The sequence below is a fragment of the Saccostrea echinata genome, unplaced genomic scaffold (assembly GCF_033153115.1).
Source record: "Saccostrea echinata isolate AGI-Se365-2 ecotype Australia unplaced genomic scaffold, CSIRO_AGI_Sech_v1 ptg000016l, whole genome shotgun sequence".
In the NCBI taxonomy this organism is placed as follows: Eukaryota; Metazoa; Mollusca; class Bivalvia; order Ostreida; family Ostreidae; genus Saccostrea; species Saccostrea echinata.
Window position 1 is genome coordinate 14,406,491 of NW_026889765.1, and position 17,277 is coordinate 14,423,767.

Genomic DNA, 17,277 nt, shown 5'->3' on the forward strand with positions numbered 1-17,277 from the left:
ATTGCATGTGCAAACAAAAAATTTTTTAAGCTTGGTTACAAGTTCTAAAAAACTTTTGACCGACACAATCAAACATACATAGATATTTGATAAAATGAATATGAATTTACTTTATTAATTCATTTATGTAATGAGAATATTTTAGCACATTAAAGAAGACGGGCTAGGCTAGTAGATCAAATAATAAAATAGACTGAGATTTGAAATATAAATAGTGAATAAAGCCTTATCTCTTTACATATTTTCAAATTTGATTTAAAAAAAAATGATGAAAAAGTAATTGCAAAATAAAAAACCACCTGACCAGAAGGCCCACTTTAATCTTAACAAATAATTTCATTAATAAGTCGACTAATTCTGAACAATATTTGCATATAATATACTGTAACAGTTACATAGATATGGATGTATGCCATATACAACCAAGTACAAATTCAAATTACTTCTTAAATAGGTAAAACCCCTTATAAATACTTCAAAAGGAAAACTGGACCTTTATGACTATAGGCTTAATTCATCTTTTTCCATTAAAATCATTTATTATTTTAAAAAAATCAAACTCGCTGTGTTTCTTCAAAATAGGGTGTACTTTTAAGTTCCTAAAATTGTAAGAATGAAATCTGAAGATGCCAAAAGCCAAAATGCTTGCCTGAGTCATTTTGTGTCTATTGCTCTTAAAAAGATTGTTTTTAAAGATTTTTCCCTCCATATTCCCATGAAAAATGTTGACACCTGTATACATGTAAAATTTAAACCCTAATTTTAGTCCTTTTCTAATCCCAATGTCCATAATTTAAACAAAATTAAATATTGACACATAGATACATGCAAAATGAAAACCCTACTTTTAGCCCTTACCTAACCCCAATGTTTATAATTTGAACAAAATTAAATCTCTATCATAATGATGTTGTAATGTTGGCATATGAATTTGCTTTATGTCACCCTGCTAGTTTTTCACTTTTACATATTTTCATGCAAAACTTTTAACCCCTCTGCAGCTCTATCCTCACCTTACGGACAATGAAAAAAACTTGAACCTATGTTCATTAAGAAAACTCTTGGATAACATTTGTCTTATATGACCAAGTTGTTCTTAAGGTATTCAATGTATAATGACCATATTCTGTACCTAATAAATGAATTGTCCAGTGTTTTTAATCAAGTTAGCATTTGAAGATGTTATTAAATAAAAGTACACCACCAAAGGAATTTACAAAATTTTGATTATTGTCCAATTACATGTAATTGCACCTTGAATTTTACAATGAAGTCTATGGGCAGCGCATGTTTTGTTTAGATATTCTAAAAAGTAATTTGAACTTCATACAAATCTCTTGTGAAAATATGCATAAACTCTCTCCTTATTAAAATATGAAATAAAATAAGTCATCTGCTACAGATATATTGACAAAATTTGAATTTTCTTCTTTGCATCAAGGGCAGATAACTCTTGAAAATGTTTACGGTACAAAATGGTCAGTTTCTAATATGTTATCAGTCATGTGAATTTGGTTCATTTTACGTTCATCATTATCTAGCAATACATATTTAACTAGTTTAAAATGATTCAAAACTGCTCAACATTCCTTCATTATACATTGAATACCTTAAAATGAAAGATTTTTAATGACATTATCCCATTTTTCATGTTTCTTCATTATCTCCCCTTGAAAAAGGATTCAGCACCTTTATTTGAATATGCTTTATTCCTTTTAAGCAGAGATACATTGTACCAAATGTGGTTTACATTGACCAAATGTTAGAAAAAAAAAAGAAAATGTTAAAAGTTAATGGAGGACAAACGGTCAAACATATAAATGTTGCATTGTTGGATACCAGAGACTTCTTTTTATCAGAATTGTGCAATTGAGCCTTTGGATAAGGTGAGCTAAATTCCAAATCCATGTTTTTTTAGCTATGGACCTCATTGTTTAAACAGGTGTATTATATCTCCTTGAAGTAATTAATGTACACCATATACAAATGTAATTTTAAGGCAAATCACTTCAATTTATTAATACTGGTACAATTCAGATCCGAATTCCACTGGCAACTGTCAAAGGCAATCTAGTCTCACTTATAGATGAATCAGAATGTTTTTAAATGTACTTTTAAAGCTTTAATTCACAGCAGATTTTGTTTAACTTCCAAGAAATAATTTTTCACACTGGCTGGCTCTCTCAGTTGGGCATTCAAAATGGCTGCATGATGAACACTAGGAACTTTCTTTTGTCATGGTTTTCTTCTTCAGCTCACCATCATGCATGCATCTATATTGAAATTAAATTTAAATGATCATTTAATCATGCATGTTTAAAAAAAGCACTTCAAATCATCAAATGCTTCCTGCATATATATATATATATATATATATATATATATATATATATATATATATATATATATATATATATATATATAACAGTATATTATTTGAATTTGGAGTTAATGGCAAGTGTAATCTGGTTCCCCTTAAAAATTAAAAAGGCTATAATTCTGTCAAAAATCAACAAAGTGGAATGAAGTGCAAACTTGATCTGTAACTTGATTATCAAGGTACACTCACATATACTAACAAGAGGCCCAAGGTCCTTAACGGTCACCTGAGTATAATACAACAATTTAGAAGTTAAATACACTGAGGGATGAAGCTTTGTTGCCCTAAAGTAAGAGAAGTAGGAAAATCAGGATCAACAAAATAATTAGTCTAGTATTCAGTATCTACTCATAACTTAAGTTCTAATCTGTCCTCCACTTAATATTATCACCATGCAGACTATTAACAAACTATTAGTGCTTCTGTACTATTTTTAAACCCATATTAAGACCTCTAGCATTGACCTCTCTTATGGTCTTTGAAGAACTTTTAATAAGATAAGTTATTTTTGTCTCGTTTTTATTTATCTATTACTTACAGGTCTACCTGATTATTAAAACTAAGAAAGTACTTTTTGAATTATACAATAAACATTCTTGCATAATTATCTTATTCTATTAACCTTTCAAAAACATTATTTACAGTGATGAATGGAAAAGGGGAATAACTTCTCTCAGTAGAATACAAATTAATAGAGCCCTGCCCAGGACCAGAATGCTTAGACGAATTGTCCAGATGTTCAAAAATCTGGTAGAAATACGCTTACTTATATCATTTAAACTTTTACACAGTTTGCTTTCGATATGCCCAGAAGCAGAGAAGAATTTCACAGGTACAATGCATTTTCACTACAGATTCAACAAAGCCTTACCCTAACACCAGAACCCAAGACCAAAGGTCAAGAAATTTACAAATTTGGAAGAGTTACCCTCGTCATCATAACTATGGACTTCAAAGAATTAACACTTTTCCACTATATTATCAAAAGCCTCCCCCCCCCCCCCTTCCTCGTTATGCCAGAACCCCTGACCCTAGGACCACAAGATTTAAAAATTCTGTTCGAAGCTCCCATCTTCATCAAAGCTAAGCAATTTATTTATCAGCTCAACACTAAGGAGCATAGAGGATTAGTTAATGATTAATTAATAGAATTAATGCATTTTCACTATATAATCAATAGAGCCCCCCTCCCCCCCCCCCCTCCTCAAGAACCCCAAAAACTGAGGCCATGTATTTAAAAATTTTGGAAGAGGCATCCTTGTCTATCATAATCATGCACTTAGTTTGTTTAAATAATCTCCAGAAGCAAAGAAGAAGATTTTCATAGAATCAATGCATTTTCACTATATAATCAATAGAGCCCCGCCCTAACACCGGAACCTCTGACCCTGGGGCCATGAAATTCACAATTTTTAAAAAGGCATCCTTATGCATCATAACCATGCACTTAGTTTGTTTAAATAATCTCCAGTAGCAGAGAAGAAGATTTTCAAAGAATCAATGCATTTTCACTATATAATCAATAGAGCCCCACCCTAACAGCAGAACCCCTGACACTGGGGCCATGAAATTCACAATTTTTGAAAAGGCATCCTTATGCATCATAACCATGCACTTAGTTTGTTTAAATAATACCCAGGAGCAGAGAAGAAGATTTTCAAAGAATTAATGCATTTTCACTATATAATCAATAGAGCCCTGCCCTAACACCAGAACCCCTGACCCAGGGGCCATGGCTTTCACAATTCTGGAAGGGGCCCACCTCCTCATCATAACTATGTACTTAGTTTATCACCTTAATGCCCAGGAGCAGAGGAGAAGATTTTCAAAGAATTAATGCATTTTCACTATATAGTTGATAGAGCCCCGCCCTAACACCAGAACCCCTGACCCTGGGGCCATGACATTCACAATTTTGGAAGAGGCACTCTTGCTCATCATAACTATGTACTTAGTTACTTTATTTAATACCCAGGAGCAGAGAAGAAGATTTTCAAAGAATTAATGCATTTTCACTATATAATCAATAGAGCCCCGCCCTTACACCAGAACCCCTAACCCGGGGGCCATGAATTTCACAATTTTGGAAGAGGCACTCTTGCTCATCATAACTATGTACTTAGTTACCTTATTTAATACCCAGGAGCAGAGAAGAAGATTTTCAAAGAAATAATGCACTTTCACTATATGCTCTATATAGCCCCACCCTGGGGCCAGAACCCATGACCCTGGGGCCATGAATTTTACAATTTTGAAAGAGGCACTCTTGCTCATCATAACTATGTACTTAGTTACTCTATTTAATACCCAGGAGCAGAGAAGAAGATTTTCAAAGAATTAATGCATTTTCACTATATAATCAATAGAGCCCCGCCCTAACACCAGAACCCCTGACCCTGGGGCCATGAATTTCACAATTCTGGAAGAGGCACTCTTGCTCATCATAACTATGTACTTAGTTACCTTATTTAATACCCAGGAGCAGAGAAGAAGATTTTCAAAGAAATAATGCACTTTCACTATATGATCTATATAGCCCCACCCTGGGGCCAGAACCCTTGACCCTGGGGCCATGAATTTCACAATTTTGGTAGAGGGCTCAATGCTTATTACAATGATGCCAACAATTTGACTGCTTGATGTCCAGGAGTAAAGAAGAAGATTTTTAAAGATTGCATTATTTTTGGTGGTTTTAGCCCCACCCCTCAGGCCCCAGGGGGGCAGGGACCATGAAATTCACAATTTTTGTTCCCCTTCACCCATAGATGCTATATGCCAAATTTGGTTGAAATTGGTTAAGCGGTTTCAGAGAAGAAGCTAAAAATGTTCAAATGTTAACGCACGACCCACGCCGACGGACGAGAACGGATAGCAATAGGTCAATGAGTGACTCAGGTGACCTAAAAATCAGCTAAATGTAGTAATGGGTTATATGTTATATTTTAAACTGTAAATAAATTGAATATAAAATAGTTTAATAAATGAACACATTGCCATAAATAAATAAATATAAACTTAAACTCCATTTGATAATTACATTTACTAACCTTACTGCACATATTGTATGGTAATACTTATTTTAGATTTAGAGTTATCTTTTCATAGTTAGAACTCTCTAGTTTATTCATTAGTATATATGAGAACCAGTTTAGAGGTTAGGAATAGTCGATTGGCTATTCTTGTTTTGCAGAGATTTTATTGGTCGGTCATTGAGGTCACATTCCTTAGTGAGTTACTCTTTGTTCTTTTAAAATTCACTTTGAATCCAGCCACAAGCCAAAGTGCTGGGATCTTGTCTAATTAGATATTATATATTTCTGACTGGACTATAAGACCTGATCACAGTCCAGATATGGTTTAGATAAAGTAGCGGTAACACCTATGTATGCAGCCTAGGTCCACAATTTGGGCTGAATTATATATCTATAAAATAGTATCCACATCAGAATTAAAGAACCCTAAATTACAAACTGACCAGTGTTTTCATCATTCATGGGAAAACCCAGTTACATAAATACACGTATAGATCTGCGAGTGTTTATTTGGTGGCATATTTCTGCCCCCTACATGCAAGATAAATTATGTTAACATGAAGCATAATTATGTAGACATGCGATTTATCTATGTCAACATGCAAAATAATTATGTTAACATGTGAGATAAATATGTAGACATGCGACTTATTTATCTCAACATGCAAGATAATAATGTTAACATGCAACTTATATTTGTCAACATGCGACTTATTTATGTCAACATGATAGTTATATATTTTACACGCAAGATGATTATGTTAACATGCAACTTATTTATGTCAACATGTGACTTATTCATGTCAACATGCAACTTATTTATGTCAACATGCGAGTTATATTTAAACATGCAAAATAATTATATATGTCAACATATGCATGCAAGATAATAAGTTGCATGTCAACAAACATATCTCACATGTTGACATAATTAACTCGCATGTCAGCATAATATCTTGCATGTTGACATAAATAAGTTGCATGTTAACATAATTATCATGTATGTTGACATAAATAAGTCGCATGTCTACATAATTATCTTGCATGTAAACATAAATAAGTTGCTTGTCAACATAATTCTGTTACATCTTGCTTGCATGATGTCATATAATGGCGTGCGTAAGTAAGTTTACCAACATTAAAATTAGATTCTCTCGAGAAGTTGGTAACTTGCATGTCAACATAATTATTTTGCATGTTGGCATAAATAAAGTCACATATCTACATAATTATGTTGCATGTTAACATAATTTATCTTGCATGTAGGGGACAGAAATATGCCACCAATGCCCATAGTTTAGAAAAAAAAAAAATCCAGAAAACCAAGTGACAAAGACTGACAGACAGACTGAAAGACAGATAAAGGAGAAACTTGGTAGTCCCCTCCAGTTTCACTGGTAGCTAGGGGACTAAAATAATTACATAATATGGTGTACAAATATTTTGGAGACTCTGGAACAGTAGTATATTCATTAATTTTAAAATGTACATCATGAAAATATTGATCTTAGTACATGTACATGATGTGTCATAAATATATAAAATATATACACTGTTTATATTATATATACACTGTGCTGTAGAAAGTCTGTCCATTGCTAGAATTCATTCACCATTTTTTTAAATATGTTGTCAACTTGGTGTCTTAAACATATCCCTCTTATCAGTTAAACTTACACAATTAACATGATTAAACTTACACAATTAACATGATTAACTGACACGTAAACTTGCTTTCAACAGATTTTATCTAAAAATATCTCCTGATTTTATTGCAATTATAAATTCATAAAATTTATATGTCCTTTATTTGTCGCACATAGTCTCTTAATTAGGGGTGTATTAATTGTTACACCAGTATATGGAGATACCTTTCAACTGAAGTTGGTTACCAGTTAAAGGCAATCTTAATTATCTTTACTTTTTTTGTTTTCAATTTAAATGTAATTTTTTTTTTTGAGATATAGAATTTTGGATTACTGATTCTATAAACATGATAAATTATATTTATAAACAAACCATATTTCATAATGATTGAAGAATACATTTATTCTTAACAATTTTACAGTGGAAACTTCTAGGAATTTTTTTTAATATGCTATAGAACAGGTAGAACAAAAGTAAAAATTAAGTGATATGCATCAATATATATCATAAAACACAAGTCAAAATATTGTCGTCGCCCGCGTGGCACAGTGGTTAGAGCATCTGCTCTAGAGTCGCGGAGTAAGGAGTTGATCCTTACGTTGCGGGTTCAAATCCCACTGCGGGACGTGGAGACCGGTCCTTCGGATGAGACCGTATAAACCGAGGTCCCGTGTCGCAGTAGGTGCTGGCACGGAAAAGAACCCTCACTGCTCAATGGCCCAGAGTGCCGAGTATAGGTCAAAATTTGTAGCCCTCCACCGGCAAGTGGTGGCATCTCAATATGAGTGAAAAGTTCTCGAGAGGGACGTTAAACAACAAACAATCAATTAATCAATCAAAATATTGTCATGATTAATTTTTTTTGCATTTTGATACTCATCCCTATTTTTAATTAAATGAATATTTACTCTAGACTTTGTGTAAGTTTTGAATGAGAAAGCATTTATGAGATAAGACTCAAAAAAAAGCTAGTTGCTGATAACAAAACAGGAGGCCCATGGGCAACAACACTCACCTATTAGTCACTTTGGCCTTCTGTTCTGCCACAGATTTTTTCCCCCATATACATGTACTCCTATGTAAAATTTTGTTGTCTTTTGTGGCCCAACCCTATATATAGGGGCCATCATTTAATAAAAAATGAATCTACACTACCATAGGTTGCTTCTTACATTATTATGTTTCATCGTGGCTTTGTTGTTCTTGAGAAGAATTAAGCATTTTAAAGATTTATCCAACGTAATCCCTATTGTGGCCACACCCTACCCCCAGGGGCCATGATCTGAACAATTTAAAACCTACGCTACCTAAGAAAGCTTTCATCTAATTTTGATCTTTTCTAGTACAGTATTTCTTGAGAAGAAGATATTTAAAATTTTTCCTATATACCGTATATACTCGCCTATAAGTCGGTTTTTTGGGAGTTAAACTTTGGTCCAAAACTCATTATCCGACTTATACGCAAGTTATAAAAAAAACTGGTATTTTAGTGGGTCAATCCCTCTAATTTAAGCTGAAAAAAATACAACTTATTCCAGTTATTGATACTTTACTATTCATTATTTTAAACCTACTGGTATCTGAAAAGCTTTATTCATGCTGTACTTGGGTTATTAAGTAGATGGAAAAGGTTCATGACAGTAAAAGTAATCTATCTTTAAGATTTAACAAGTTGAAATTCAACAAATCATAACTTATTTCAGTTATTTAAACCTTAACCAACCTCACTTTAGAACTCTTGCACAAAAATCTACAGCTTTGCACAAAAAATGTAAGACATACTAAGAGATTGTACAGTAATATCCAAGGATTTTAGGAAAATTAGTCTTACTTTTGGCAAAATTGGCGGAAGTTATATATATTTTGATAAATATCATCATATCTGCTCAGGAGATATGAAGTCTGTTGAGTATATTAATAGAAGTACATATATTTACAACTTTCTCAGTCTTACATCATCTTAAATCTGCAGCAAACTCAAAAAAATTGATGTTTTTTGGCAAAATTGATAGGCATTCTATGTTTTAAGAATTAACTCAAATGAGTTATTTCTTTGTTTAGTAATAAATAAGTGAAGTAACCTAAAAAAGTTATTTTAAAAAATAACTTGATTCCATCATGCCCCTGACTGTTCTACTTTTTATATATTCCCTGCTTTTTTCAATACTTAGGGACAACCCTCTTAATAGTCCAGTAGTCTTGAGAAGAAGATTTTTAAAGATGTTTTTCCTATAATATTTTCAATGTAAAACATCCATTCCCTATTGTGGTCCCACCCTCCACCCGCGGGGCCATGATCTGAACAATTTATAATCTAATATTCTGTAGGAAGCATTTATATAAGTTTCAGCTTTTCTGCCACAGTGGTTCTTGAGAAGAAGATATCTGAGGATTTTTCCTATATATTTCATTGTAAAATTTTCATCCCCTAATTTGTGGCCCCATCATGCCCCGCAGGGGCAAGATTTGAATAATTTACAATCTACACTACCTCAGAAAGCCTACATATAAGTTTCAGCTTTTCTGGCTCGTTGCTTCTTGAAAGAAGATGTTTCAATGGCCCTAACCTATTTTTGCATTTCTTGATTATCTCCCCTTGGAAGGAAACTTGGCCCTTCATTTTAAAATTTAGAATCCCCTTTACCCAGGAATGCTTTGTATCAACTTTGCTTAACATTGGCCCTGTACTTGGTTCTTGAGAAGAAGTTGAAAATGTGAAAAGTTTACAGTTGGACGGACAGACGCTGGACAATGTGTGATCAGAAAAGCTAACTTGAGCTTTCAGCTCAGGTGAGCTAAAAACTGGAAAAGGGGGGGGGGGTGTTAAGTCACACATGCACCTTGTCCGTTAGCTTTCATGAAAATTAAAAATATATGTACATGTATTTAAAAAAAAAAAATCAATGTGAGAAGCTACATGTAAAAATTAGTTAAAATTAAATGGTAGTAATTAAAATTGCTAGGTCATTAACAATCAATATAACTAATTAATATAAATGTTTAATTTACTTACCAATAATGAGATCCAAGTTCAAATAGCCATATTTCCAATGGTTGATTCTTTGTCATCAAAACTCCTAAAATCCGTCTTAGTCTCAACTCACACATCTTTCTTGAATTTTTGAGAATCATGAGTTTTGTTAATTTTGTCACTCACTCACTCATGAGTTCAACAGTATTTTTCTGACTTTGTGGAAGTCTGAAGACAGTCCTTAGGATTACACTCTACTATTCTTTTTTCTCACACTCCCATGGACTTTATTCTGAATTGTGTCATATTTGGTTTCTCACAATCCTTAAATCTTTCTATTGTGGCTATCTATGCTTCCTTTAAACTTGGTTGATATCATGTGTTCTATGATCCACCACAAGCTGTAGAACAGAGGTCCTTCTTCTTACAGGGTTTGTTGATAAGAAATGTTCATAACTGAAAAGACAAATTGTTTCCCATCTATTAGAATTTTGCAGACCTTTACTGAAATATGAAGATTACAAACAGTATTTAAGCTCAAAGGTGCATTGAAACATTACTAATTGTGAGCATAGCAAACATAGATCTTTAAAACATCAGAGGTGGGATCAGTTGCCATGGAGGAATAAGCATACCCTGTCAACTGGTTACACCTGCTGTGAGCTCCTTGTCATAATAGGGAGAATGGATAAATCTGTTGACAATTCAGTATAAAAATAATGGCCTAACACTTTCTGTATGAAAAACATCAGTAAACATTTGACTTATGTGTAAACTATATTTGTTAACAAGGTCATTGTATCAAACCAGGGTTTGACATTTTCTTTTATGACTACTATACAAGTCGGGCTACTTCCCATAATTTTGACTAGCACTGACCGTAAAAACACTTAAGCCCCGACCAAACTTAATTTTTTTTTTTTTTATAACCTGGTATTTTAGTGAAAAAAGTTCGAAACAATACTATCTCTCGCATGTATTAAGATAATACATTTTGTCAGACTTTTCCATAGGTCGCAGCCCATTGAGTCGGGTTAAACAGAACATGCAAATATTATAGGGCTGGCTTTAAAGAACATGCAAGGAACTTTAAAAAATTATTACCGTAAATATAAATAAATTAAAGAATATATTTTTTGATATATATTATTCAATAATTTTCATACCAATTGATACTGAATGAAGCTAGTTTCGATCGCAAATTGTCTATTACAGCCAGGATAAAAATAAGGATTAACTGTGTCATGCTGTGAAGTTTTCTTTTTCAGAGCGATGGCTGTGTTTACAATCAGAAAATTAAAAAATATTGTTTAAAAAGTTTATAGAACATTTATTTGAAAGACTGAAATGTGAGATAACATTATTTTATTCACACAACTAGTCGGTCTAGATCACGAACATTTGACACGACCGGACCACTCATTTACTAGACTGGGTCAGTTGGACATGCCTTAGTGTCAAACCCTGCAAACATAGAATTTGCAAAATGTTGGCTATACCTATACCTGTATACCTTGGCTATACAACTTATTTGCCAATAGCTTGCCCCATTTTAGTAATTGTTTGTACATAGTACACATGCTCTTGCCCTTTGAATCAAATGGGAGACATAAACTCCATATGCAGGTGATAATGCTACATAAGTAAGGTAAGTTAATAATTATAGAAAAATGAAAGTTTATAATAAAGTTTAGTTGTTACTTTGCCATTAATGTCTTTATCTAGTAAAATATTCAAATATGAAACAGATGCATCAGCCTCTGTGGTGTCTTTAATTTTGAGTTCAAAGGGATATACATGTGAATAAAAAAAAGTTAAATACATGTATAATGAACAGTGATCAATCTCAAACAATCTATAAAAAATACAAATCTGTGAGAGCCTGGATAAAACAAGGACCCCCTGGAAATCCCAGAGGTGGGATCAGGTGCCTAGGAGGAGAAAGCATCCTCTGTTGACCTGTCACACCAGAATAAATTAATGTAGGAATAAAAATGAATAATTACTATCCATTGAAAAAGCATCATCAATATATTTACATGTACATAATATATCTAATCATGTACCGGTAGTATGTATAGGATAGGAAATACAAAATATAATTATTTATAAAATAGTGTATTTTCAACTTAAGGTCATAATATCATTTGTTTCATTATATCTAATCATGTAAATAATGTACCTGACCACCAACATATGGCATGCGACTTAACTGTGCTATAGTTAAGCATGTATCAAAATTTAATTCTAATTATAGCTTTGCTTGGTGTTCACATGGAGTTAATGCAAAGAAATTTAATGTACAGTAAATTAATTTGCATTATTCGCATTAAGGGGGGACAGGACACATGTCACATGATTGATTTGACTGCATCATAGTCAAAAGGGCTGACAAATAGATTTTTTAGGCACTTGTCTGAGGTGCACAGTCAAAATTTAATTGCCCTACCTGAATTTTTGCTTGCCCCACCATCATGACCATAATCTAATACTGTATATATTTATATATATTTCAAAAAATAGGAAGACAAATAATGAGTAGATCATGCAAGCCCCTGTGTCTAGCTCTATTTCTATGACTTACTGGTACATATGGATTTAATTTTTTAAAGTCACTTGCCCACGGGCAAGTGGTTGATAAAATTTCACTTGCCCACCCTTAAAATTCACTAGTCATGGGCATTGGGCAATGGGATTTGTCATCCCCTTAGTTACTGTTAATGTAGGTGCTAAACGTTGTTAAAATCAGCATTTTTTTGTGTAATTTTTGTTCAACTTGTTAAGCTTAAACATTTAATGTAAAATAATTAAGAGTTTTAAATGATCGTGTAAATATTTAAAAATTGTGAAATTGATCGATCCACCCATCTATTTCTTTATGCTACAGTCTAACGAGTCAGTGATGTCATATATGATCTCTCAGTGCAATGAGATCATGCAGGTATATGTTGGTTACCTGGTAAGACTTAGTCAGTTTAAAAACATAGAAACCATATACCTAAAGCATTAGGTCTATGATAACAGATCACAATCAAGGCATCGTGATGTATTTTTTGAAGCAGGAACTACAAAAATAATTTTTACGTGTTTAGTAGCAAAGATTCTCTGAATTAATATTTCATTTCGGTTGTATAAGTTTTCCTGTGACGTCACAGTTGTTTTTCCCGTACTCGGAAAATGTAAAGATGAAGCGTTTTTACCACGCTTATGTATTGTTCAATTCTGTCCACTGTGATAATGAGGTAATTATCTTCACCTTACGATATTGCTACAGTTGATTACGGTACAATGAAGAAGGACTTCAGTTCAATCGTAAATCTTCAAATATTTATTGACAGAATTATTTCCCAAATGAATTTTTCATCGTTGAAGATGTCTTGAAAAGTATTCATCCAATCCATATACATTGTAAAATAGCAAAAATGCTTAAAGAATTTTAATTCTATATATATTCTGAATACTTGAAGAGATGCATGTCCTTATACATATTTCTTGTTTGTGCTTAAAAATTTCCATTTTAGACTTAGTTATGGACCCGTAAAGACGAAGAACCAAAACTATTTACAGACACTGTGAGGAGCGATTTTTGTATGGCGATATCACTTAAATAAGTCAAGAAATCTGAACGCAGAATTACTTTTAAAATGTGTAGGACATATTAAGTTAAAAATATACAAAATATGAAAAAAATTCATTGACTAGATTTTTTTCAGCTCAAGGCCCTGTTCCCCCTTAAATTCTCCGTGTGAATGTGGTCCAAATTTAATCTGCAGTAACTTACATTTAATTGGAATAAAACCCTCCTTGTGTAGAGGACATTAAATGTACATATCTCATACTGTACATTCTCACCAAAGTTTCACAACCAGTTCATACATATTCTTGTCAGCTGTCAAATTCACATTCGCATGATTAAAATGAAAGTAAAAGTTAAGTTGAATACCGATCCCGATTAGAATCAAGACCAAGGACTGTTAAGGACCCTCTATCATGATCTATACACTAAATCAAAAATGTTTTTATTCCAAGATAAATAAATTGAACACTTTATTTACATGCTTTCTCACTCAAGTAAATGTGTAGAGATTTCTGTTCATCAATACTTTAATGTCTTTGAATATTTTTCTTAGGGTGTAAATATGCCATGTACCCTAGCTATGTTGAACATGTTGAAATTCAAGAAAATAAAATAGATCTGATTAGCTCATTATTTATACCTTTATACAATATGATTTTCTCATTCAATTGTTAAGAATGCTTGCATTAATTGAAATTCAGTAACAGACTGTTAGGATTTCCCTGGAGGGCAAATAAGTCTCTATCTCCATAAAATCAGAGCTCTTTTGGTGTGCAGTATATACTACAGTGTTATTAATTTGTATGTGAAAACTGAAATTAAAATAATCATGGAGGGTAAAAAATTGGGGGGGGGGGGTTACAATCTTTCAGATTTCTTCTAATTCCATCACAAAATATATAAAGAAAACTTAATTTATGCAATCTAAGTAATACACACTGTCAGATGATGACATTTCTTGCTCATTTGAAATAACATATTATATTCTTGGCACACAGACTTCTTCACTATCAACAACATGTTTACCTTTTAAATTAAATTTTAATAATCTGGTTAAGTGGTAACAGATCTAGATTCTCTTTATTAACAAACTTCTCTTAACATAATTGTTCACTCAGGTTTACAGAGTCTGCCAATCGATATCAAACATTAATTAATAGAGTCCCTCTGAAAGACTATGAGGCCCTTTATATTTTTTGTTGTATATTTAAATGTCTTGTCTTATTATTTTTGATACACTTACAAATAACTTGTTCCTAAATACTAAATAATAAGTAAACTTGAGTTTGGTCTGGAATTACTGTGCCTTTCCAGTCACTGCACTTAAAAATACTAAATGCATCTGCTGTACGTTTTACTCACATTAAAGTGTTGGTTATATACTGTAGATCGAAGCACAAATTTTCGTGGGGATAAAATTTTGTTGATTTGAATCCAAGAAGGTTTTGTGGGCATTAAATTTCTTTGTTACGAATGTAACCCGACTCATTATACATGTATTGTAAAGTAAAATTTCATGTGGGGATTTAATTCTGATGATAATGTTAACGACAAACAACTGTCGAAATAAAGGAATATAATTCAATCTGCTTTTAAAGTATATATTGTATACCGATATATATACATGTATATAAAATGTAGCTACTCTGGCCTTTCTATTGATAATGTAGATAAGTGAGCAAAGTCATCTAGTGTGATTACATTTTTTATTACTTTGAGGGGAAGAATCATAAAACCTGTTGAAGTTTTTGATTTTTTTTATTTTAATTGCCCCTAATTAATCCTATAGGAATGTGGCCTCAGACCAGTGATCGAGTTTTCATAAAGAATGAATAGATCCAGTTTTACATACTGCCAATGTTAGCTTCAGTAATTTATGCACGATTAATACCATATTCCAAAAAACAAAAATGACTTTTCCCTACATTTTCCAGTGCCTCATGTTAGAATCACGGGAGGGAGTTAGAAAATTTGCAAGATTTCAAACAGCTACACATGCTACATAAATCTCTATTATTTATGTCTCTATGACACCCTTGATGACAGAAACATTTTGAAGGATTTATAAATATTGTAAATGTTCAATCATAATTCCATATAACATAATTGTATTCTCTGCAGTTGGAAAATCTTTTTAAAAATCCCTGAATGGAAGTAAATCTCTTCATTTTAAATTTCAGTGGTTGAATTATACCCCAATAAAAACATGATTGTATAGTGTGTACCCCTCCTTCTTTGTCTTTTTTTTTTGTTTTGCTGAAAATAAAAGTGTGCACATCATAAAAGAGAATTTATAGTAGTTCGTATTATTTTGTTTAATATATTACATGGTATGCCCCGACCACAACAATAGCCAATGGTGTTATAGTGTTAATTATCTGTCCTGTACATGTTTATAAAAATGGAAAATAGCTAAATGATGAAAATTATTGGTATGACAGTCAGTTGCAAACATCTTTTTTTTTTTTTAATCCTATTTAGATAATTTTATTTTACTTTTTATCTGGACTATTATTGGTGAAGTTCTTTGTCTTTTAAACTGAACCTTTAATTTTTTTTTATGATACTGGCACAATTAACTGATAACATACAGACTTAATTTTGAATTCATTGATCCTCCCAAATATTTGCCGGTCTTGGACCGAAAGACTGTCATTAAGGTATTACATGTAAAACAGTACTGATTCATCATGTTCATGACAGGAAAAGGTATACAGATCATGCTGATACACAAACACATCATCATGAACACAGATCATTAGAACTTCAGGTAGTGTTTGTTTTTTTCCTGACGTAGCTTTTCACTATTAAATGAATATTATATAATTGCATTCATACCATAAACTTCTCCCTGCCGTGTTCTGAGTAGCCATGAACATTAATAATTTCTCATCCAAAATCAATGTTTCTACCTGAAATGTATTATAATATACATGTAAGTTTTAAAACATGCATGAATTCCATGATAAATAGGAAAAAAAAATTAATTACTGTAACTTAAATTAGTAGAAGTCGCATCATATTCATGAATCATCACAGCTATATTTACATATTCTCTCAAAATTGCCCCAATGCAATAATGAGTGCATGTCAATAAAAATGACAAGTATCAATCTTTAAATTCTCACACATTAAAATTAGGGCATGTGACATGTCACTGTCTAAATGCACAGCATGTCTTTGACATTAATATCAACTTATAAAGCTGCACTATACCCTCAGTTTGCAAGGGCTAGAAGACCACGTTGAAGCAGGGACCTCTACATGCTTAACAATTATATCATTATGTCCCTGGGAGAAGTAGACAGCCCCCCCCCCCCTTTCATCATTTAAACTTGCAGGAATTATTTCTAATGTTTACGCCTCAGTCGTACATGTGTTTTTAGTTGACAGCTTAATATGTACACAATATTAACAATGATTTTAACAGCCCACGTACCTATATATAAGCCAGGCAGACTGAACGTTTCCCCGGCCCATAACACATGGCGTGACCGACTCTACTTTCGTTTTTAATATGAAACCTTCGAACTTTGCATGACACATAAACAAGATGCGAAACACAAGAAAACATTTAAAATTTCTGACAGTATATTGTGCTACACAATGCAAAAGATCAACGTTGATTTGAAATCGGCCCATAACACATGGCGTGACCGACTCTACTTTC

The 17,277-nt window shown here is 32.6% G+C and overlaps 1 protein-coding gene and 1 long non-coding RNA gene across 3 annotated transcripts in view; both read right to left on the reverse strand.

The window, feature by feature from the left end:
* LOC133188476 (calcitonin gene-related peptide type 1 receptor-like) overlaps positions 1-17,277 on the reverse strand; it is a 74,844-nt gene that overhangs the window by 22,388 nt on the left and 35,179 nt on the right. The window lies entirely within an intron of this gene.
* Positions 1,717-16,506, reverse strand: LOC133188491 (uncharacterized). Of its 2 annotated transcripts, none has more exons than XR_009721297.1 (3): positions 16,446-16,506; positions 10,073-10,486; positions 1,717-2,273 (listed from the first exon to the last, which is right to left on the reverse strand). It is a non-coding gene; the product is annotated as an uncharacterized LOC133188491 (long non-coding RNA). The 2 variants fall into 2 exon arrangements; XR_009721298.1 differs by lacking the exon at positions 16,446-16,506 and adding an exon at positions 13,812-13,875.